Below are 23040 nucleotides of genomic sequence, written 5' to 3' on the forward strand. Positions count from 1 at the left end.
GAACATATTTGTCATCTGCAAATAAGCAGTATATACACTATAAGTCTCTTAATGTTAAATTCTTTGAAATAAGCGCACAGCATATATTTCTTAAAAGAATAAACAAGTTGTAAAACTTACATTTTTTTTCAAAAGGAGCTCACTCAAGTTGGGAGGAAAGGTAGAACTATTCCTACTCATTCCTTTTACCTCACTGGTTCAGGACTGAATGATAGGATTCAGGTAATTCAGCTGCAAAAGAGTTCGGGTTAAATTGGTTGCATGGAGAATCCAATTGGCTGTCAACTGTATTTACCACACACTTGAGTAGTATTAGCTACTGGAGAGGACTAACTGATTGTTTTACAGGTTTTTCTGTGAAAGGCTCCCTTTCAATCCTTTTTCTCCCCCATCTTTACAGAGATATTAATCATGCAGAAATCGCAGAAATAAAGCTTCTGATAACAGAGTTTAGGTAATGTAGCTAAAAAGCCTTTAAAGCAAAGCTGTACTTATCATTGTCATAACTGTGATGGAGAAAGGGTCTACTATGAAAAATACTCTGTCTTCTTTTTCCTTCTTCATCATTGTCTTTGGAACAGATATAATCAGCATAGCTACATAGTCTCTCTCCATAATTTTTCTCCACTTTTCCTCTGTTTGCTTTTGCTGGGGAGGGAAGAGGAAGATGACAATCTGTTTAAAAGACAAATGAGTATTGCTTTGTATCTGAAGGGACACACATGGTTGTGTTGTGTTGCACTGAAATACTCAATAAACCAGGAAAAAAAAAGTACAAAAAGAATCAATAAATGAATCAATTTGTGATTTCCACAATTCTTTGGAAATCATATTTTCCTGAAACCAAGACAGTTACTGAGACAAGTCTAGCCCAGGCAGTGAGTTGCCAACCTGTGCAACCTGTGATCTTGCTGTACTCAAGCAGAGGGTAATTAACGAAAACCATCCCAACTACAGCACAGCTGTTTCAGTCAACATCATTTTCAGAATACAGTGTACAGGGACTGTCTTTTCTACAGGGTGAAAATTTTGTGTGGAAAATCAGAAACTTCAGAACTCCCTTTCCACAAACCATCTTCCTTTTAGCATGAAGGTGGTACTTGGGTCCAGGGTAATGAGACCTATTAATATTGCAAGTGGTGAGGATAGATTACTTTCCAGTTGTTTTCCTCATTCTAGACACCAGTTAGAAGCACTTTCCTTCTCAGTAGCAAGACCCAAGCCTTACAGGTAGTCTGAAGTAAACCAGCAAACAATCTTTTTAATGAATGGATGATCGCAACTGATAGCTGTGTTTGTATTAGAAATTAATCACACTCTTATGGAAAAAGTATTCTGAATGATCTGCAGAAGATTTTTTTGCAGTGGCACACATTTCTCTGCAGGACACTGGAAAATATTTGTATGTGACATGAGTTGTGCATAAACAAATTTTGGCTAAATTGGGAGTTCTTTAAGAAACAAACTCACAATTGGATTTCATCTGAAAAGAAGGCACCTTTAGCCGTTTAAAATACAACTGTTGCATTGTGTTATTGTCTGGCTGAACATGTCCAAGAGCAGAAACCTGGAACTTGTTTATATCGGACATGTGGTTTCTAGTTCTGTTTTATAAGTTAAGCATGTTCCAACTCCCCCTCTGCCTCCTTTCAATCTTGGATCAGCTGTTTGGAAGTCAGTGCTGACAGAGCCAGAAAAATACTCTACTGTTCAAATGCAGGACAACCTTTGAAGGGTCCTTTCTGTAGAATTTCTATAGGTATACTTTTTTTCCTTTGTTATCCACTTGGCTTTTATTAGGTAGATTCGCATGGGCAGTGAGATCATTATCTTGCTGTGTTCAGTTTAACAATAGCTAGACAGTGTGGGTTGTTTAAGTGCAGGCACTGAAGTCAGACACACATATCCTGTATTTTTCAGGTCTTGCAGATTCAGCAGATCTTACAGGGCATCCACTTAATATAAAAGAAAAGTTTTTAAAAGTTCAGAGTGCCACTGTTGTAGTTACTGGTAGAAAAACGACCTCAGGAGCTTTTTTTTGCAGCCCTAACATAAAAAGCATTTACTAACCAGGAACTTGGCACAAGTCAAATGGTATTAAAGCGAGCATGTCCTGAAATGACCTCTAGTGCAAGGAAAAGATTTCTGTAATCGGTTACAGCACTTTGTAGTGCTCTCAGGAATTATAGGCAAAATATTTGTGACTGGGTATCTGTTGACACTGCAGTCAATGGATCAATAAGTGATCTTAGATTTATTGCACACTATATTTCTACCAGACTGATCTCTACTATTCAGTTATAAGAGTTTTTTTTAATAGAGACCCCTGAAAAATTCACGTGAGAGTGTGTGTTGCTGCTACACGTTTTGCAGCTCTCTGTCTGCTTTGGTCCTGCAGCCAGCTAGAGCATCCCTGAACAGCAAATACACAAGCAGGATGGGTATGCTGATTATGTAGCCTTTACTGCCTTCAACGGTAGCTTTTAATACTGGTCAAGGAGAGAAGCAGAAATGCTAACCACTTAATTCCAGAATAAGACCAGCCGATTTGCAGCAGCCAAAAAGGATGTATTGAGCTTTTTGTATTTTTTGTATTTTTGTACTTTTCGTATTTTTGTAACAGCTGTCAGTATTTCCACTAGAGGAACTTAGAATGGAACCAGTTTAGAACATGACAGCCTAGTCCATCTTCAGATGTTTCCTGCAAAATTTTATTGAAATGGTAAGCTGTTTGTTAATAGATCAGAGAAATATTTGTTTTGCAATTTGGGGGTAAATAAATCGAATTACATTGGTACAAATTTACATACTAGACTGGGGCTTTACAGATTCTTTCAAAATGTCACAGTGCATATGGGGCTTTCCTGTGTTCTTAATCAGGTATTTTTGGATCCTGCTATAAAAAATATGAGTAGTGATGCTACTAAAATCTCACTGAACCATGAACTAATTCTTGTTATATATTGTAGGCACTTACTGAATTTAAATTTGCAATTTCTTTTAAATGCCAGCAGAAGGACTGCAGACTAGCATTAATACATGATTGCCTTGTCAATTTTTGATTGTTCTGGCGATTGATATATCTTCCAAGACCAACATGAATTGTATGTAGCTTTCTTATGCATGCATGTGAAACTCTTATTAGAGCACTGAAAGCCCCTATAAGTCAATGGAAATTTCCATTTGGTGTATATATGTCCATACAAGCAGTGCCAATATAATATTGGCAGATAGCTAGTCTTATTGTATAATAAATCCATAAATCCAGGATGTATTTGCAAAGTATGTTTTTTAAATTCTCAGAACATGGCCAAAACAAAACTGAATTTCTTAGATACCTCACCGGATTACATCTCTGCCAGGATTCTCACTGATACTTTCTTTTCCCCTTTGTGCAGGTATGTACAGTATTTTCACCTTACATTTCCCCCAACTTTCATCATTCTTGGAAACAACTGAATTCTTCTCACTAAATAGTGAGAAATAGCCTTTCCTAGATTGGTAACATGTGCACCAAATTCTAGCTTAAACAGAAATGTATGAGCAAAATTATGAGCAACCAGGAAAGCAAATGCTTGTGAATGTATAGATGCCCCTGTGTAGTATTATTAGCAGAAATACACCTATAAGAAATGGATTAAAAAGCTCATTTTTTCAACAAACTGCTGAAAAGATGTAGAATTTGGTTATGGGACAAAGTAATTCTATACCATGGGTTTAATAGATGCTATGGTATGGATTTAATAGAATCAGTTTTACTTCAAGCTATATGATACAAGAGGTAAGACTATAGCAAGTCACCTACCCCTTGTAATAAAAAAAATCTGTCACTGTCCCTAATAAGGAAACTATTTTGTTTTAAAGCAAATAATTCTGTGTTTCATTTGGAAAGAAACCGCTTCCGCTCTCTAACACCTGCATTGAGAATATACATTAAAATGTTTTTGTACATAGTTAAAGATCACTTATGGTGACCCCTAACTCTGATTCTGTCCCTCCTTCATGTGCTGATGAGGCTTTGAAGGGGGAATACGGCTGCTGCGGCTAGGTAGATTAACTCAGCATTGCTCAAATAGTGGGACATGCTGCCTGGAGAGAGGATTCTCCCTCTCTCTCCCCACTATCTCCAGCTCTTACCCGGTGTGCAGAATAGCTGATACTGTTGAAAAGGTAAATTTTCAAATGACAGACAGGTATGATAGCTGCCAGAGTTTGCAGAGGGCCTGAAATAGTAACTTTAAGAGGAGAAATGTCTCAATTCATAACAGTAAGTTTTAACAGATGCTACTGAAGGTATTTGCGAGGTTCGGCATCTATCTGTGTTATTCAGACCCATTATTTTCCAGTCAGCTTCATCTATGGTACAGATCCCACATAATCTGCAAACTTTTAAATCCAGAGAACAACTGAAGAGAATTGTGATATTTACACCATAAAAATCTGCTTAAAACTGTTACAGTAAAAGGAAACTGTGCACATGTATTGCAACTCGGATGTAATCCTAATATGATGGCTTACAAAAGACCTGTAGAAGCACAGATACACTAATGGGAGCATAGCTGAATGCTGTGGGAACACAATGCTACTCACAATTCATTCTGCTATGGTTATATTCCACAGCTTTCTTAACATCTCATCTGCAAGTGAGTTCAGATGTCACACAAGATCGGGGTAATTATCCATTCTGAAAGACTCTCTCACCATTTTCCTATGTTTTCCTTCCAGCTTGAGTGAGTTTTGTGGTGTTGGCATCTCCTTTCAGTCTGTGGGGCAATATCATTAATGGCACCATCTCATTCACCAAATCAGGCATGATTTAAGCCAGCACCAGTTGGAGCGTGGAGTTTAAATGTGGAAGTCTAACTTCCAGGGAGCAATAGCTAACAGATACTAACTAACAGATCTCATTGGTAGGTTTCAGAGGATGAGGTGGTTGGGCAGGTTACAATGTCACCTTTGCTGTGCTCACCAAAGTACGCAAATATTGTACAACAGCTGGCACAAATGCTTTACCATGGACCTTGTCCCAGACTTCTACAGCTGGGAAGCGTACAGATGAAATGTGTTTAGGAACATGATTGTCAGATACTTTATACTGTCTAAGGTGATAATTTATGAAGCTCTCATTATATAATGCAGAGACAAAGCCGTAATGAGAAACAGCTTTTAAACACTGCTTGTCAAAGTACAGATGTTCAGCACCAGCATTTTTCTAAGCAAACTTTCAGGCAGTCCCCAAAGGAGTGTTGTTTTTTTTTTAACAAAACAAAAAAGAACGGAACATTTTGTCATTCTCTTTCTTACCCTAGCTTCAGTATATGGAATTGACCAATGTTTCTGGTAAGCAGTGTGGAATCAGCAAACATCTCTTTTCTCTCCAAGTGTAAACTCTCACCTGACTCATACCACAAGATCCTAGATGGTGAAGGGCTATTCATTTTTTGAGACTTTTTTGCTAACATTGCTTACTGGTGAAAAACCATGTAGAACTCACCTGATTTCTCTGCATATGATTTTTTTGAGCAGTGTGGCCTCTGGAGAAAACAGTATCACTGACCTTCTTTTGAGAAGGTCAAAATCATCTCTGTAATACAGTATTTTAAACCTACATTTTGACTTGATACTTCCTTTTCTCTTCCCCATCATTTAAAAAATGAGATTGTTTAATAGGCTGCTGTTAATTTCTTGAAGTTTTGGGGCTCTATAACATAAAAAAGAAAAGTCATAGTTCAGCTCTTTCACTATACTTGATAGGATAATAGTAAGGATTTGAGTACCTTCCCCCCTCTCAGTCTAACACCGAACTTCTCAGTGGAAGAATCCTTCTCTTCTTTTGTCTTTATCTTGACTGGTGTTCTTATTAGACTGTTTACAGGAACATGATGCAATTTTTGTATGCAATAGACTACATCACTATATTATTTTTTGTCATTAAGAATATAATGGGTTACAAAAAAGGTCTGAGAGAATGCTATCTGGCTGGTGCTTTGCTTTCGTAATGAATTCTTGGAAAAGCAGCTATACTTTTTGAGGATATATCAGCAATACTCTGCTTTGTGCTGCTAAGATTTGCACTTGTGGGTGAGCTACAGACTAATTATTTTGGAAGAGCATATGACACCTGTGCTGAACGTCTGTGCATATGTTTGTTTAATGCTTCTTTCCATTACCCAACTCAGGTCTTGTGTATAGTGTACCCTTGGACATACCCAAGTTACACTTTACATTTCTGTGTTATACACCGTAAACAGGATGTGACCACTGTTGTTTGCAAGAGACTCAAACTCATTTGGTATAAGCTACATTTTTCTGGTGCTAGCATGAAAATTGCTTTCTTAGATGCTTAGATTAATTTCTTGCAGAAAGGCAAGGAACTGATGCGATTGATGATACTTGATAGTCTTTCTTCTTTGAATGCTTTGGAGGAACTAAGCTCCATTCTCATTTGCAAAGAAATCCAAGTTACCACCTAACTGTTTTCTCAACTAAGTAGTTGTAAAGAGGCTGTAACATTCTCATGGGTTCTCTGCAAGTTCTGTGGTATTCCCTTTATGAAGAAGTGATTGTACTAGCACACTTTTCATTTGACTACATTCATTGCAGTTTCAAGACAAACACAGCAAGAACAACAGTAACTTCCACTGCACAACTGTTTTTCACTTGGAAATCAGACCACCTTTGGGTTTTTTAATATCTGATTTTTTAAAAGTATATAAACGTTCTTAAGTTCTTAAGTCAAGCTTGTGTTTGACTCTCCTGATTATAAAACACAGTCGCAGCTCCTTACCGTCTGTACAGAACTCCACTGTTACAGCAGTAGTCAGTGAATAGTCATCAACTTTAATCCTTCCAGCTTTTGTGTTACTTTCTGTGTGGACATTCCTTGCATCCAGTTCCTTTTCCCATATATTAAGGCATGGGAACAGGTCCTAGCTGCCTCACCCAGACTGGTGAATTTATCCTCTTAACAGCATTTACAGCCTTGAGTAACATAACAAAGGGGTTACACTGAAAAAGTGATTTACAAATACGCATCTATGAGCATGCAGACAGCATTGTGTATACAGCTTTACAGTGCTGAGGTTATGGGTCTTCTGCAAAAAATGGTAAAGACATACCTATTCGTGCGCACTGTAACGATGTATAATTTTTCCTGAGACTAAGATTTTCTCTTGTTTGTCCATTATTCACAAAGAGGAACAAACCTAAACTTGAGCTGTAAAAACTTTTCTTTTCAAAAGAAAGTAGAAACAAGTTTCAAAGAATTGGCTGAAATTCAAGGTCAAAGTACTTTGTGCATCACATCTTTTGTAGGAATAATAAACTGTCGTGTTTGGCAGCAATAGTCAGATCACCTTGATCCCCCAAAGCTAAGTCAGGATACAACACAACTCATGAAGTTGCAATTCCTGTTTTCTTTGCTTTTATTTACAGTCAGTCTGTTGTAACGGAACCTCCTGACTACTCAAGTTTATCAATCTTGCAGCTCTGCATACTGCAATCCCTGAATCCCAGCCCAAGACCCCTCATGGCTGCTGGAGTTGTGCTCAGCAGGAGCTAGGAATATGGGCAGGAAGTCAGGTTCAAGTCATTTTGTAGTTCCCAGATTTAGGACTAGATTGATTGAGAGTCCAAATGGAAATAAGAATAGCTGGGAACTTCTATGATCTTTTTAAAAGTAAAAGTTACGTATGTCCTCTGCATAGGGTTTTGGAGCTAGCCTACAGACTTACATGGTGGAGATATCTTAGAATTTCACAGTAGCAGTTTAAAGTAATGTGCATTTCCTATTACATTTCACAGAATTTTTCCATCACAGGAAGCTTCTCCTGAAAAATCTTTGGTCACAGTAAAATCCTGTATTTTGTAGAATGTTTCATTAGCCCCTCTGCTTTGGGCATGCAAAGTGTGGTCAACTAATTTCCTGCATACACAAGGAACAGGTGCACCATCTCAAAAAGTCGGAAAGGGCAGCAGGTTTCTTATCCTCACACAAGAGCAGGCCTATTACAGAGTAGACCTGCTCACTTCTTAAACAAAGGAGTATAGCAGAGCATGAATAAATGTGCCTGAGGCACTAGTAATTTATGTTTTGGTAAGTAATAGGGATATTTCTAATACTACTTGTCTACCTTTACAGCAACTGCATTTTTACATTATATGTATGACCTGTAGACTTCAGAATCTCTACTAAGGGATCACTTGCATAGTGAAATGGTTTACATGTCAAGAGGCTTTTAAAGCACTTACAGAGAAAATGGTGTCTTCTAGGCAGCCCTTCTAGTATGATTCATATGTAGAAACCACATTCTGTAGCGAGACATAACTGGTTTTAATGCTAGACTGTTCTGTAAAGGCAAGCAATGAAGACATGGGTGTGGCATGCAAGGGAAAACAGAGTTATAGTTGATAAAGAGTTCATACTTGTATATATGTATAGTTTGGTAAATTTCAAAATGGTAAAAACATTCCTTTCAATACTACTTTGAACAAGGAGAGTATTGAGAGTAGTATTTCCTTTTGAAAAAAGGAATCCAGTTGATTTCTGTATGTGAGTACATGATGAGAAAGTCGCTTCAAAAGTAGAGAGGTGTTTCCAAAGTTATACATACCAAGATGCCCTTGACAAAGCTGTCTTTGAAATATGTCCGCATTCTACTTAATCTTAGCTTTTCAGTTATGTTTCACATCCAGAGTCATGCTCAGATAATTGGATCCTGACTTGTACTCCTCCACAAACCACATCATTTATTCATTCATTCATTCATTCATTTCCAGCACTCACCATGGCCTCTCTCCTATGCCATGACCACACATGTCAGATACAGCTGGTGAGGCTAGTCTCCACAGTGACCCTGCAATCAGCTGTCCTGCAAAATGATCATAAAACATGGAGAGATGGTGGGAGCTGAGCTGCACCTAGGGTGTGTTATACTGTGGATGTTAATGCACAGAGAAACAGTGCTCTAGCAGTGATGCTCCTCTATTGCAGTCTAACAAAGCAGCTTCTCTTCTGTTACATGATGTACCCCCCTCCATATGACTTGTTGATGCCTGAAGTCTTGCAGGCGTAGGGAATAGTTGCTTGGCAAGACTATCTAAGGAGGAATGCTAAGGTAATCTCATTGCAACATCTCATTAATAACAATTTATTTCTATTCTGTATAGAATATGGCCAAGGTGGAAACACATGCTTTCGGGAACAGCTTGAGACATTGGATGGGAGCCTGATTTTTCAGAGAATTGGGTGTACATCCCTACAGGTTCACTCCAATGATTAAAACATTAAGAAAGCCAAAATTAAAAGACAACATGATCAGTGATAATTGTTGAAAACCTTCTCATATTTATTTTCTACTTATATTTGAGAATGAGGCCTAGATGTGTGTGTGCTTACACATATTAGTACTTTTAAAGAATTAACACACCCAAAAGACTGAAGAACAAGCTGAAACTAGAAAGAAGCAGGTAACGTGCTCTTTTTTTTCTTTTCATACAGCTCCTTGAAGGAGACTGCTAGATGGGGAGATGCAAAATAGATAGGGAAGATATTGTCAGAATAGAACATGTAAATGATACTTGCAAGAGTTGAATGTTGAACTGCAAATGTTGTCTTTTCTAAAAAGTTGACCTGCTTTAAAAGTGAGCACATTAGAATATGTGTACAACTGTTACCACAGAATCTGATTCCTTTATTGAAAACAAGAACCTGATCCTGATTTAAACAGGAAGCGTGGCATTACAATCTGGGCAGAAGATTTTCTGCAGTATATGCAATGGGTTTATGCATGCCCTGAATGGTAGCTGCCTGGTTTCAAGCAGCAGACTTACTGTTTGATTATCAGCCCATAAAACTTCTTTCCAGAGCTGCCTGTTCCCCGAAGCTGGATGCTCCATATGGTCATTGGCTGATGCTGCTCATAAACTTCAGCACCACCTTGCTCTCTGGCACAACAGTCCATCCAGAATGAGAATAAAAATAAAAGGAAATTCCGATTCCCTCTCTCCACCATAGAGTTGCAATAAACTCTCAGTATCAGATTTTTCACTCAGCTTTACAGCTTTAGCTGTACTTATAAATGCTGAAGTCCCATGTTTCAATGCATGCTGTGTTACTGTGAGGTTGTTGATTAAACAGTTCAAAAGTCACAGAGAGACATTTCACAGTTACAGCCAAAGGCAACTTTACTAACTTCTGTTTGCTTGGCTTCTAGCAAAACTAAATCTCATCCTGTCCCCAAATCCTGGGAGATGCTATGTACATAAAATGTCATAACTTAACCACAATGTCTATTCATGCCAAAGTATGTGGACTTCAGTTGGAGGCAGATGACATTCAACATCTTCCAGAATTCAGATAAATAAAGTACGGGTTTCAGTTTAGATGAATAATCCTTTAGTCTGTTATTTTGCATAGCAGGACAACATTTCATTAATTTGATAAGCTTTGCTTCTACAAGCACTTTTCTGTTTTTAGTAGAATAGAATAATAAAAAAAATCACTGATACGTCAACAGAGAAAAGACTGATTCATGGGGTCATATGATTCCTTCTGATTCCTTCTGTGCAGTTATTCACACAAGTGCTGGGTAAAGCTCATGTAGCCAAAGTTTCATAATTTCAGCATGAATTCACCCACAGTTCACACCAGATGAATGTAATTTGTCATTACCTATTTAATTGCTCTCCCTCTTAAAACATTTTAATTGCCATACCAGAGATAAGGAACACTACCATGCAGATTTTTTATGAAAGCTACCACAAAAATTATTTGTGAGGTAGACTTTCATTGAAAGCAGTCTAAACCACTACAGAGGTCATTTCTGTGTTCATCATACAGACAGGGATGGTTTGTGATGTTTCAGTTTGATTTCAAACATTCTTGCAATACGCAAGTGTCTTCAAGTTTAAGTTTTTAGGTTTGATCTAATTTTTAAGTACCTACCTATCGCAGTGATCAGAACTCAGATAAATTAAAACTTTTCCAGCAAGGACTAGATAACAGGTAGAGAGAGAACAACCTTGGGTTGTTAGAAGTGTAAGGAATAACCTGTGTCCCACACTGAAGGCTGAGGAAAGATAGGTCATCAGACTGATCAAAAGAGGAGCACAGTTATCTGTGGAGATACATTTGCAAGAGGATCTCCAAAGAAGCAGTTATGACGTTTAGAAGTCACTATGTTGCATTTTTGGTTCCTGCTATTTGACCCATGAGTATCTACTGGTTAATTTTGCTACGTGTATAATTTCTCTGTGTAAAGGCCACACCATTGAGAATGAATGGTTTGACAGTTAGCCTGTCAGCATTGTTGTGATGTAATCCTAGGTTTCAAGAAGAGGTAGCAGAGATTGGAAGAAGAGGGGGAAGTGTCCTATAGTGAGCATGTAATCTTTGTTTTCCACTGTAAGAGTGGGATGGAGAAAGACAGGATGCTAAGGAGTGTAATACTCTTTAGAGCTCCCATGGAGTTGCTAACAGTCAAATGTCTGATCTGGAGCTGTTCTGAGTTTGCAGAGTGGGCTGGGTAACAGAGTGAGCAATTCTGAGGTAGCATAGGAAAGATCCAGACAACAGTTTGTAATGGAAACCTTGTGTTTCTGTTGGTACCTTAACTACACATTCCCTGTAGACGCATTTGGTTCAGTTATGTCAGCTACGGGTAGGAATTTTTTCCCTCCTGGAGGAGAGAGAATCAAGTCTGGAGAGTTTGCTTTCCTGGCTTCAGTTGCTGCCTGCATAACATTTTCATTAATCACCTTATTTGCTCTAACAGAGGGTGAGTGGTGGCAGCCAAAATCATCAGCTTGTAGCAGACAACAAATCAGCATGCTAGAACAGAAGTAACACGAGTCTGCAAATGACTAAACAAGATCTCAGTCCAGCATATATATCCATCACGGTCCATATCATTACTTTCCAAGTTTTAACTGGACTCATCTGATAAAAACACTGTTTATTATTACATACATTTGGAGAGCCCCTCTCTAGTCCCTTGTCACTTTAAAAGGTTTGAATCCTCTCATCAACTTGACAGAAAAAGAACAACAAAATCCCACATACCTTCATTGATGTTAGTCTCTGTTATGTTTTAAGAAGCCAGACTTCTCTGACCTATGCTGAAGACACAATCTCTGTAGGTAAGGAATGAAGACAGCCCCTTAAACAAGGTTTTGGCTCAAGGCAAGAATTCTAGGCTGAAATTCCTTTGCTGGGGTGATGCAATAGGTCGGATTTGCTGATTAGCACTTACATTTTTTTGGTTTTGCAACCCCAGTATTCTTTTGAAGTATATTTATTAAAAAGTGTAATTGACCAATGGAAAAGGAAAAAAAATCCTCCATCTTTTAGTTTTGTCATTCAGTAATACCCAGATGTGTTTAGAGGCTCTGTTTATGGTGTTTCTTTCATTTCTTTTCTATTCACAATTGAGTTTTTAATAACCATCCTCCTTTCTTACATTCATAGATCTGAGTAGAACAAATTAGAGGAATACAGAACTAAAGGGCTACTGTGCTAAGCCACAAAGTCCCCCTCTTTGCAAACAGGCTGATACTTCAGTGTGGTTTGGAAATGACACATAGCTAAGACACATCTTCCTCTCCCCAGAATTCATCACTTCATCATTTCAGTATAACACAATTTAATTATCTTGCATTTAAGTACAAAGTCAAAGGGTCAGCTATTGATCTCCATTCCTGGAACAAGCCACAGGAGAGACAAAATCAAGTGGAAGTTGCTGCTCTTTTAAGTTAGTGGCATTTCAGTTGTTTTACTGAGCACTAGTCTAGGATTTAATGCCTCAGAGATATGACCAAATAAGAGGTTTAGGCTTACTGAACAGAAATTACATACACCAATTGCAGGTGCTTAACTTTGACAGAAAACCAAACATTTCGTTTGCATTATGTTAGAACATAAGCTCTTTGATGCTGAGGCTGTTGCCTTTTGTTTTTCAAGAGTTAGGCCTGTCATTGGTACTCAGTAAAAGAGCATTGTTTACTCATAGATTCCATCAGCAGAGGGAAAAAGTTCTGATTTTATAATAGGATGTGGCAAAAGTTCATGTAAACAAAGGCATTGCACTTAATGGAAGCAGGATTGATAGAAGTTATTCCATTGGGGCAGAGAGGGTCCATTCTAGTCTGCACACTCACCTAGACATGGAAGTTGTCCCTGCTAGGTAGGATAAGTTTCTGACCTCACGAGTATCCTAATGGCTCTGATGTTCCCATTTTCTTATATGGGAGGTCTCCATTTTGGTTGTGTGTCAGAACTCTTGGGAAAGAGAGTGAAATGGTGAATGTTAAGCTTTAGAGTTAAGACAGAATCAACAAAAGAGCAGCATTAGATAACAATGATAAATCCATACAGACCTGTAAGGAGATTTATACCTTATCTTTGAAATTGAATGCATTGTAAACACCAACTCATATAATCATGTAACATTACCATTCTTCTGACTGATGGATTCCTACCTTTGTAAGAGGTAGATGAAGTTTTGATTACTCACAATTTTACAGGCTAAGAGGTATTGCTGTACTGATAGTGCATTTAGAGCGTACATGTTGTCAGTGCAGTCACAGAGCAAGACTACAGGAAATATGACAGAAAAGAGTCAAGAGAAATACTATGTATGCAGATTTTGACAAGGCCGTCTAGAAGATACAGAAGTAACACAGTAGCTACCACAAAGTTCATCATTTTTTCTAGCCATCAAAAGAAAACTTTATCTGCTCTCCAAGACGTGGGGAGCATCTTTCATGCTCCTTATACTTCTGTGAGGAGAAAACATACTTATGCATCTCTGTATTACCTGACTGGCTAACCTGAATACCCAAGGTATTAATTAGCAAATTTACATCCAAAAAGAATTGCTCTTACTGCATTTGCAAATGGTCAGTAACTCCCACAGAAACACTTTGCTGAAAACATCACAAAAAGTGAAGAGCAAAATACCACACCCAATGCCCAGCTTAGATGAGGCATCATGGTCTTCAAGTGTATGACATACAGCACTATGTCAGGTCAGGAAATGGAAGAGATGGAAGGTGGTTTTGTTCACTGACCTAAGCTAGAGAGGATTCTGCCTTCCTTTCATCTCTCCAGTAAGAGCTGTGAAGCCAAGCGGCATTTACAGCAGCTAATCAATGCATACTAAAGATGCAGTATCAATGATACAAGTGATACTGAATTCCTAGTTTAAACTTGCAGTATTTGCTCTATGAGAGTTTTCATTGAGACTGCTATGATTTATAGTTCTAGAAGTAGCCAGGGGCCATGGGCTGACTTTACTGTAAGGCCACAGAATTTCACCCACAAGCCCTTTCCTATTTCATTCACTCTTCTGTGTTACTCTCCTCTTCCTTTTAACTATGCCACATTTAAGACTAGTGAGAAGAAAGATGACTGTAATGGTGACATTTGTCTGACACCATACTTTACCACCGTCTGTTTCCTCTTCAGTTTGCAACTAACCTTATCTACAACCTCAAACGCAACACAGCTCTGACTAAAGAAAGCAATACATTAATAACTATTTTTAAAATCAGAGCATTCTCTACAAAGTCAGGCACAAAGCAAATGAAGATGAATATAGACTATAAAATCATTAACTGCTTGGAGAGGCAAGAATATAACCTCATTATATGTGAAAGAAAGAGTTTGGAGTTTCAGGCAAGGGAAGACTGGCATGGAGCAGAAGTAGCCTTGCTGTGAAACCCCATCATAAGGAGTGCTGTGGTGGATGTGCTGAATAGCTCACGTAATAGGTATTTTTCACATAGGTAAACAATGTTGACATACAACCTTGCTGTTTGACAGATGAATAGCATATTCAAAGGCATCACCTGTGTCTTACTGTTAGAAATAACTTACAAAGAAAAGAAAGGAGAGAATCAGGTATGATGCATTAAATGTTTTCACAGAATCTCAGCAGTATACATATAAAGATACTATTTAGAGCTGTTTTGCTAATTTTCAGTGCTCCAGATACCAACAAGAATATTGTTTCTTTACTTTCCTGTCATGGCTACTAGCAGTTTTATGAGGGGAAGCTGGGGAGAACAGCAAAGACAAGGATGCCCTCATCACCCTTCACTAAAGGAACTAAATGAACTCCCTTCATTTTGCTAGTGGTTGCAGATAGCCTGTGACCCTTGGTTAGAAGAATGAGGAATCTCTAAGCCATAGGAGTGTTTTACAAATTACACGTATCTCTGTTCCCTCACTTTCACTTTCTCAGCCTTTAGTTTCAGAGTTGTCTTTCTGCTGGCTTTTCTATTCCACTGGATTCTATTGATGCATCAAATTGAGTTGTCAGATGCACACATTCTTGTCTAAGTGGTGAGCATATGACAAGGTTCATTAATTATTGAGAAAGTTATAAAAGCACCTGTGGTTCAATGCTTTATTTAGCTAATTCAGCCTCTTTGCTAAATAAGATATACTCCTGTTACTTCTAATAGAGAGGATGTATTTCAAAGTTTTGTGTCTAGATATCTAGACCCCATCATAGAAGGAAGGAATCTTGAAGGCTAAACTCACCTTAGTGATTTTGCAGCTGATTGTGTTTCAAGAGAAAAAGCTCTTTAACATATTTAACACACACAAATGTAACTACATTTACACAGTCCCAGTTTTGATAGAGTCTGTATAACCGACTTAGAGCTTCACAAGCCCCTGGCCTAGTGCAACTGAGTTTTTGTGGTTTCAAAAGAGGAAGGAACATACAAGACAGGGAGGGGTTGTGTAAGGAAGGGAGAAGAGATAAAGTGTGAACCCTTCAGAAACCAGGAAGTGACAAACGGCAGAGGAGAAAGCCTAATATTAGCAATGACAAGTGTTATGTATCTTAGTACAAGGGTTTTACTAAAACAAGTACCATCAGACTGTCAGTGCTTAGGTCTACAGACACAGATGTGAATTTAAAACTGTGTAATTCCTGAAGGGTTATGACTTTTTAATGATCTTCAATCGATGGGAAAGAATTATCTTTTCCTAATTGCCCATCAGGATTACCTAATTTTTGGAGTACACTCTAGCAGAGAGAGAGCGAGCTAGAGAGAAGAAAACCAAATACAATTCACTATGTATCCATGGAACTGTAACACTCGATATCAGTTTCGTGATTCTGACAAGTAGTCTTTTATGAAGGACAGAACTATATGTCAGTTAAATTCAGCAAATAGTTTAGGCTGATTTTTTTATTTCAGAAGAATTGTGATAGTGTGTTTCATTGATTCATTTCAGATGAACATAGTCATTGTGTTGAAAATTGTCCACAAAGCTAAAGGAATTAAAATAATGTTACACTAAAACACCCAAAAGAAGTAAAACATCTTTGTCAACCAAAAATAAAATTACTATGGGCTGCTTAGTTTGCTGAATTCTTCTGCAGTTCAAAGTTTTTTTAATTTTTCAATTGAGCAGAAAATAAGTTATCCACATAGCTCTAGCATTTATTTCACTCCTCCATTCAAAACCTTAGCAAAGGGTGGAGCAATATTTATTTTTATTAAATTTATGACCATTTCATTTTAAAGCCAATTTGCTTTAAGATTTATTTTCCAGGTCCTGGAACATAACTTTCAACTACTTACTGGTTGCATGAAGTGGTCTGGAACTAGGCGTTAGCTGGGAGTAGAACACAGAGCTTAATGTACTGAACACACAGTGATGCACTTTAGCAGAGATAAAGTGAGAACTAAACAGGAGTCAAATAGGATTTAACATAGTAGGCAGAAAATGACTTGGTAAAGATAACAGGTTCAAATTTCTTAATTCACAGTGCAAAAATGCAGTATAAAACACGTGGGTATTTTTAAAGTGCTAAGCTATAGAAACTCACACAGACAGAGCAGTTCAGCTTGGGCATTCCAGTTTGAAAAGGGGTTCAGTAAAGCCATGGAATGCATATTTTAGACAACAGAAAGGTTATGTGATGGAGTGTCCTGGGAAAAAAAAAGCCTAAAAAGGCTAGAATGATTCTGCCTGACAAAAAGAGAAGCAAATGTGGCTGATAAAAATACAGTAAAGTACCTAAAATTATTATAAACTGAGATTTAAGATCTGGCTGATATCATTGAACAAGTTTGAAATACAGGCCTAGAATATAACTGATAGAATGTAATCTGTTAAAAAAAAAAAAAAAAGATTGTTTCCATTATGGTGAAGGTGAGTGGTAATATTTTTAAGAAGGACAGATAGCTACATGGAACATACCAAATCAGTTATTTCGGTTTTTGGGCAGACCTGGCTGTGGTTAAGGCTAGGGCAAGGAATTTTGCACTACTTGCATTTCTCTGGCATTGTAGCCATTATCATTATAGTATCTGAATGTTTGTTCATCATTTGCTATTGGAGCTGTTCTGGTTAGCTGTGGTTATACAGATAAGTCACATGGTGTAATCTGTGCTCCCAGATGGAGCAATACAAGCACTTCCAGAGCAACAGTAACAAAAGTTCACTTAAAATGTAAACTTGCAGCTTGGAAATTCCCCTTTCAATAAATATTCCTATATGTCTAAATAACTCAATGAAAATGTTAAGGTACAGAAGATAAACCGAGGATTTAAATAATGGATATTATGGTAGGTGCTACAGCTCCTGCCCAGTAGTAGTTTCCTGTGCATACAGAAAACATAAGATCCAATAATTTATTAATTAAATGACTGGATTTATTGAGATTAAAATTAAGATGCCCACACCTTAAAGTTGAGACTGTACTTGATGCCTGCGTCCATGCCTGTTGGAAATCCAAGAACTCCAGTTCCTTAAAAAAGGTCACATCACGGATAATGGAAATCGCAGGAACATGCATGCTTCTGTCAGTAGGTACTAATGCAACCTAGCTCCTTGTTGCTGTGTGTCCGAGGGGCTTGGGGCAGTGTTATGTCCCAGTGTCTAATAACGTGTGAACTCTGAAGCTTTTTTTTGGATTTGGGCATTCATATCACACTCCTGTGTTGGGTTTCTGGTGTCTAGTGACAGTCAAATTCACTGTATAACTTTTCTTTTCACTGAGAACATCGCTAAAACTTCCTCATTTTCCTGGAACTAGTCAAGCTTAATATTGGTGAATTCACTACCTCTGTTAGGTATGGTTGAAGGTAGCTGAGACATTCAAAAGCTGTTGGACAGACACACAAAAGCAGATGCAAAATCATGATTGCATTTAGCTTGTTTGGTTATGAAATGCCACCCCCAAAATAATTAATTTAAAACTAACTGGTTTCAATTTATAGGAATTTGGAATTGTGAGGCTTTGGAAGTTTTGATCCCTTTTTAAAAACTTGATAAAGAAACCACCATTCATCTAACATCAAAGCTATGCTTATTCTCTCTCTCACACTCAGAAGGTTAAGGGCTTGTTTTTTGGCTATGCAAAAGGGGACTTGTTTATAAACAGGAGAATAACAGAAATGAAAATATTTGTAAATACATCAGTGCTATTGAAGGATGACCTTTTATCTTTTTTTTTAAATAACAGCCAGTCTCAAGAAACATAGTCTGCTTGGCTGAATGTTTTTTCCCAGGATAGCATTTCCTCTCTTGGAGGAAGGCTGCTTCAGTCACATCTCAATTTAGCTGTCTGCCCCTCATCCTCCCCACCCAGCCTTCTGATATGTGTTTCCAAATATACCTTTAATTATGTATATGAAAAAATAGCACAGAGTGGCATGTTCAGGTTTCTAGTCTGTTTTCATAACAACATACAATGCTGCTTTGTGAAGCAGCAGAACAGATTATAGATCACAGAAAATTGTTTCTGGCTTACTGTTTCTGGTTTTGCAGGCACTCATGGAATTCCCAGGATGCAAATTTCTTTGTTGCTGCATGGCCTTGGCATAGGCTTGAAGGTGCTAACATAATGTGCAGAGCTACTATGTGAGTTAAATTGAAAAAATAGCCCCCAATACGTAGTTTGACTTAGTAATACTCTAATCTGTGGGGCAGTGGATATCACATTTCAAATTGTTCAGCTATGATTGCCTAATCTTCACATTGTAATCCTGAAAATAGTATCACATGTGTCTTAACCTGTTATGGCATTTCAGTCATTAGTAGGTTATTTTTTGCGCATGCTCAGGCCTCCACAGCACTTTGTATCATTTTTAATTGTTATTCAAATGCTGGATATCATACACATAGATTGGTGAAAAAGGAAGCAGGTTACTCCAGGGTTTGTACTGAGTGTAACTATATGGGAAAGGAGTCCTTAAAACTGCATGTGGACTCGGGTAAAGTCAAGAGCGCGCTAAAGGTATGGTACAAATCAAGCTCAGTAGACATCGTATCTGGTTCCACCATCTCTGTTGGTTTTGTTTCCCATAACTACATATAGTTGCCTCAATATATATAATGATTGATTCACAAATACAGAATAATACAAAGGACCTTTATATAATATCATAAGAGCAGCCTGGCCCTACTTACTTCTGAACCTCTTCCAGCAAGAGAGAAGAGAGAGGCATTTTTTTAGTGCTGTTTCTATAGCCTAGGCAACTCTACAGTTCATTTGGAGGTCTGCTCTGGCAGGCAGCATGAGTAGCTAGGTCTGTGACACTGAAATTAATTCAGAAGTCAGTGCACCTGCAGATCTCACATACTTTTATTCAGTGAGCACTGCAAGTTTCTTAATGCAGCTTTCCCACACTTTTTTTTTTTCTTTGGACTGGGTGGAGTTCAGGAAGAAGCTAAAAATGTTCTTGCTTGTGTAATTTTCAGTTAAGATCAGTTGAATTTAATTCTCAAATGTAATGTTTTTCCATCAGCTTGTGTAACTCTAAACACAAGTTATGTGATGTCATGTGCTCTGGCAGAGGAGCTAGAAACGTTACAGTTTAGTGGGATTTGGAACATGGAAATCCAAACCTATTTAAAATTGTAAAAGAAGTTAAATTTTACAATATTCCTTATCTTTTAAAGGCTTGCAATGCATCTTGGAAGAATAAAGAAGCCTGAGCTGCTTTTTGATTCCTTTATTTTCAAGCATCTTTATCTTTTGGAGAATTACCTCTTTTTGAGACCTGCTGATAATGCTTAATAATGCACAAAAATACTGTCGCTGACAAGGCATAGCATTAAGACTCTCAATATACATATTCACATGCTTGACACTTCCTGCTGTATTTAAGATATCTGATAACATTTCCACATTAATATATAGGATGAAATTCTGTAGTCATTGTAAAAATTCTGACTTCAGCATTGCCTAAGATGGAGCTCAAAATCTTTACTGTGTTGTGTACAGCTATTTTAATGGTGAAAGCTCTTCGTTGAGTGTAACATGTCCATGGGTTACTGCTTATGCAAGAAAGTTGTACTGTGGCTGCATGTTCCCTAATGAGATTAGGCAATCAATTCATATAATCCCTCATTCTGTTGATTGCTTTCCTGCCAGTAAAAGGACATTTATATAATTTACCTGCACAGAAAACCACATCCCTTCTGTTTGAGAGATGAGACTGATGGCAGACTCTGAATTTCCACGTGTGGTTTTGGAGCAGCAGCTAGGTCTTGTCTTAATTAATACCCCACAGCAACTTTGTTCCAGACTGTGTACTAATTTTTTATGAACAGTAATGACTCTTGTATCTTCACACAAGGCATCCAGCATTTCCTCACAATACAGCTTTTCTTTGAGGAGGTATTGTTAAACCTCAACAAAGCTGGGAAACACTCTACAGAACTTACTACCACTACTAGAGTGATGCCAGCTGTCAGAGAGTGCATGGAGGGGAAAACCACTTGGCCAAGAAACTTAAACGCAACTACCAAGAAGATAACAAATCAAGACTAGAGAGGACTGAGGGGAAAAAGTAGTTCCTAGGAAGAAGGAGAACAGGGGACAGTAAAGAAATAGCGGAAGAAAGGTCACTTTTTCTTTGGCTTAGCACCCAAAGCATCACCACAATCATCAACAACATTAAACCAGGCAGGTGAGCCGGAACCCGAATGTCTCATCCAGATCTGATGTGCAGTGAGGAGAGGGGGAGAGAAGTTGTGCAATGCCTTCATCACCTGACTGTTAGTGCTGGATAACACAGATCTTACACAATCCCGCTCTAGAACCTCTTCTCTCATTAGGAACTGGACTGTCGTGTCTACTGCTGGCTACCAAATGCTAGACATAGAAAAGAGCAGCCGGTGCCATGCTAACTAACCAGCAGAAAAGCTACCATTTTCTTTGTGCTTCATGGTGTTGTCAACAGCAGAAGCAAAACATTGCATGTTAACTCTTGCCTTCCTGGTCTGAAAGCAGTCATTTCATGAGGCAGTCCTTCTAGTGAAGAACATTTGCTGACACCATTTGTAATGAAAACAAACACAAAGAAACTTAACTTGGGCAACAGAAACATCCAAGGGGCATTCCCTCACCAAAAAAAGATGGTATAGCTCACGGATGAGAAACTTTGCAGGCCAGATCCAGCTGCCAGACCATGTCTCATTGTCCTTCTTCCCAAGGGTCCAAAGTCCTCAACAGGGATGGCTGGCGTGTCCCACCACAGGGACAGATACATACAGATGACTGGATACATGACAAACACAGCCAAAATATACGTTTCCCATTTGTTTCACATTTCTATCAGCAGACTGAGAGATGAGTCCCTGACAGTTTGCAGGAGTAGGCCGAGGAGGACATTGAATGGATTTGCGTGGGGTTTTTTAAGTGACAAAACTGTATCCATTAAACCAGTTGGTGGTGTTTTTATTCTTAAAAAGGTTTCTGGGGCCCTAAGTTTTTTAGCCTTTAATTCAGGGGAAGCCAACTGGAAGCAGTCCTGTTCGTCTTAGCTGCCTTTTGCAGATCACTTAGGAGGTGGTGTTCGTGGCCCTCCACATGAAAACCTCCCTTGTGTACAGATATAACCATTGCATTATGCATTGTACTTGTAGGTGTAACTAATGAAATCCAAAAAATGTGCTTGAGAACTCTAATGAGCCTTGGTGTTACTTCTAAATAATCAAGGGAACATCAAGGACACTTGCTTTCTCCATGTTCTTGAACAAAATCCTATTTAAAAAAGAATTGCCTGTCTCTTCATTGAGACACTATTTGAGATTTGGCTGAAGTATCTTGGAGGCTTCATAAAGAGAGGGCAAAAAGAACGTACTTTCTGAGCAGGAACCTCCTAAGTAGATCCTGGAGATAAATGTTATGGCCAAATCTGTGAATTTGGGAATATATTCCAGATACTCATCTACCCAACAGTGCTAATTCTGTCTACGACATGTGCTCGCCTCCAGTGCTTGAGCTTCTTAGGCTGCACATCTACCACAGTGCCCAAGTGCAGACCTCCAGCACAGCCATGCAACGGCATGGGCATCTGGCCCTGTGAGACATGTTTCCCATATCTGAGATCTGTTGAGAAGTGCAGCAGGTCACCAGACTGCTGTTTCTTTGAGCTCAGTGGCCACTGGTCTTACCTTAAGTGTAACAGGTCATGGTTTTAAGGTTAGCTATTGATAGAAGGCTGCTACCTTCAATGTAGCACATTTACCTAGTTGAAATACAGTGCTCCCTGCCTCACTTCTAAATGAAACCTAAGGCAGTGAACAAGAGAAACCATCGTACCTTGTAGCAAATGCAGAAAACACAGGCATGGCTGTGGAGAATACAAGGTGAGAGCCTCACATCTACTGCCTCAAAATTGCCATTTTGCATTTTCACCTTAATTGTTTTTAAGTAACTGAAGAGAGAGACTTCATCACACCTTCTGAACTTGAGCATTGAGTCAGACAGACTTAGGGACAGCTTGGCAGGAATAAGTGAATATTCTGCAGAGCTCAGTACAGATATTGTCGAAGTCTAGAAGTCAAGTCCAGTGGACTACAAGAGATATGAAATGTGTCATCCATGAAGGGATCAGGAGCCCAGCATCCCTGAAGATCCAGTTATCAAATAAGGTATCGCTAGTTTGCTTTACAGTACTTTTTAATGGGTTAGAATACCAACAGTGGCCTCCTCTTTGGCAGAAAGTACCACCTTCTTCATCCAGTTAGTGTCAAGTGGCATCTACCTTGCTCCCAATCTTTTT

The 23040-nt window shown here is 38.4% G+C and overlaps 1 protein-coding gene across 1 annotated transcript in view; it reads left to right on the forward strand.

Moving 5' to 3' along the window:
• KLF13 (KLF transcription factor 13) overlaps positions 1 to 23040 on the forward strand; it is a 31000-nt gene that overhangs the window by 6815 nt on the left and 1145 nt on the right. The window lies entirely within an intron of this gene.

This window comes from Phaethon aethereus, assembly GCF_964289735.1.
Source record: "Phaethon aethereus genome assembly, chromosome: 12".
NCBI lineage: Eukaryota > Metazoa > Chordata > Aves > Phaethontiformes > Phaethontidae > Phaethon > Phaethon aethereus.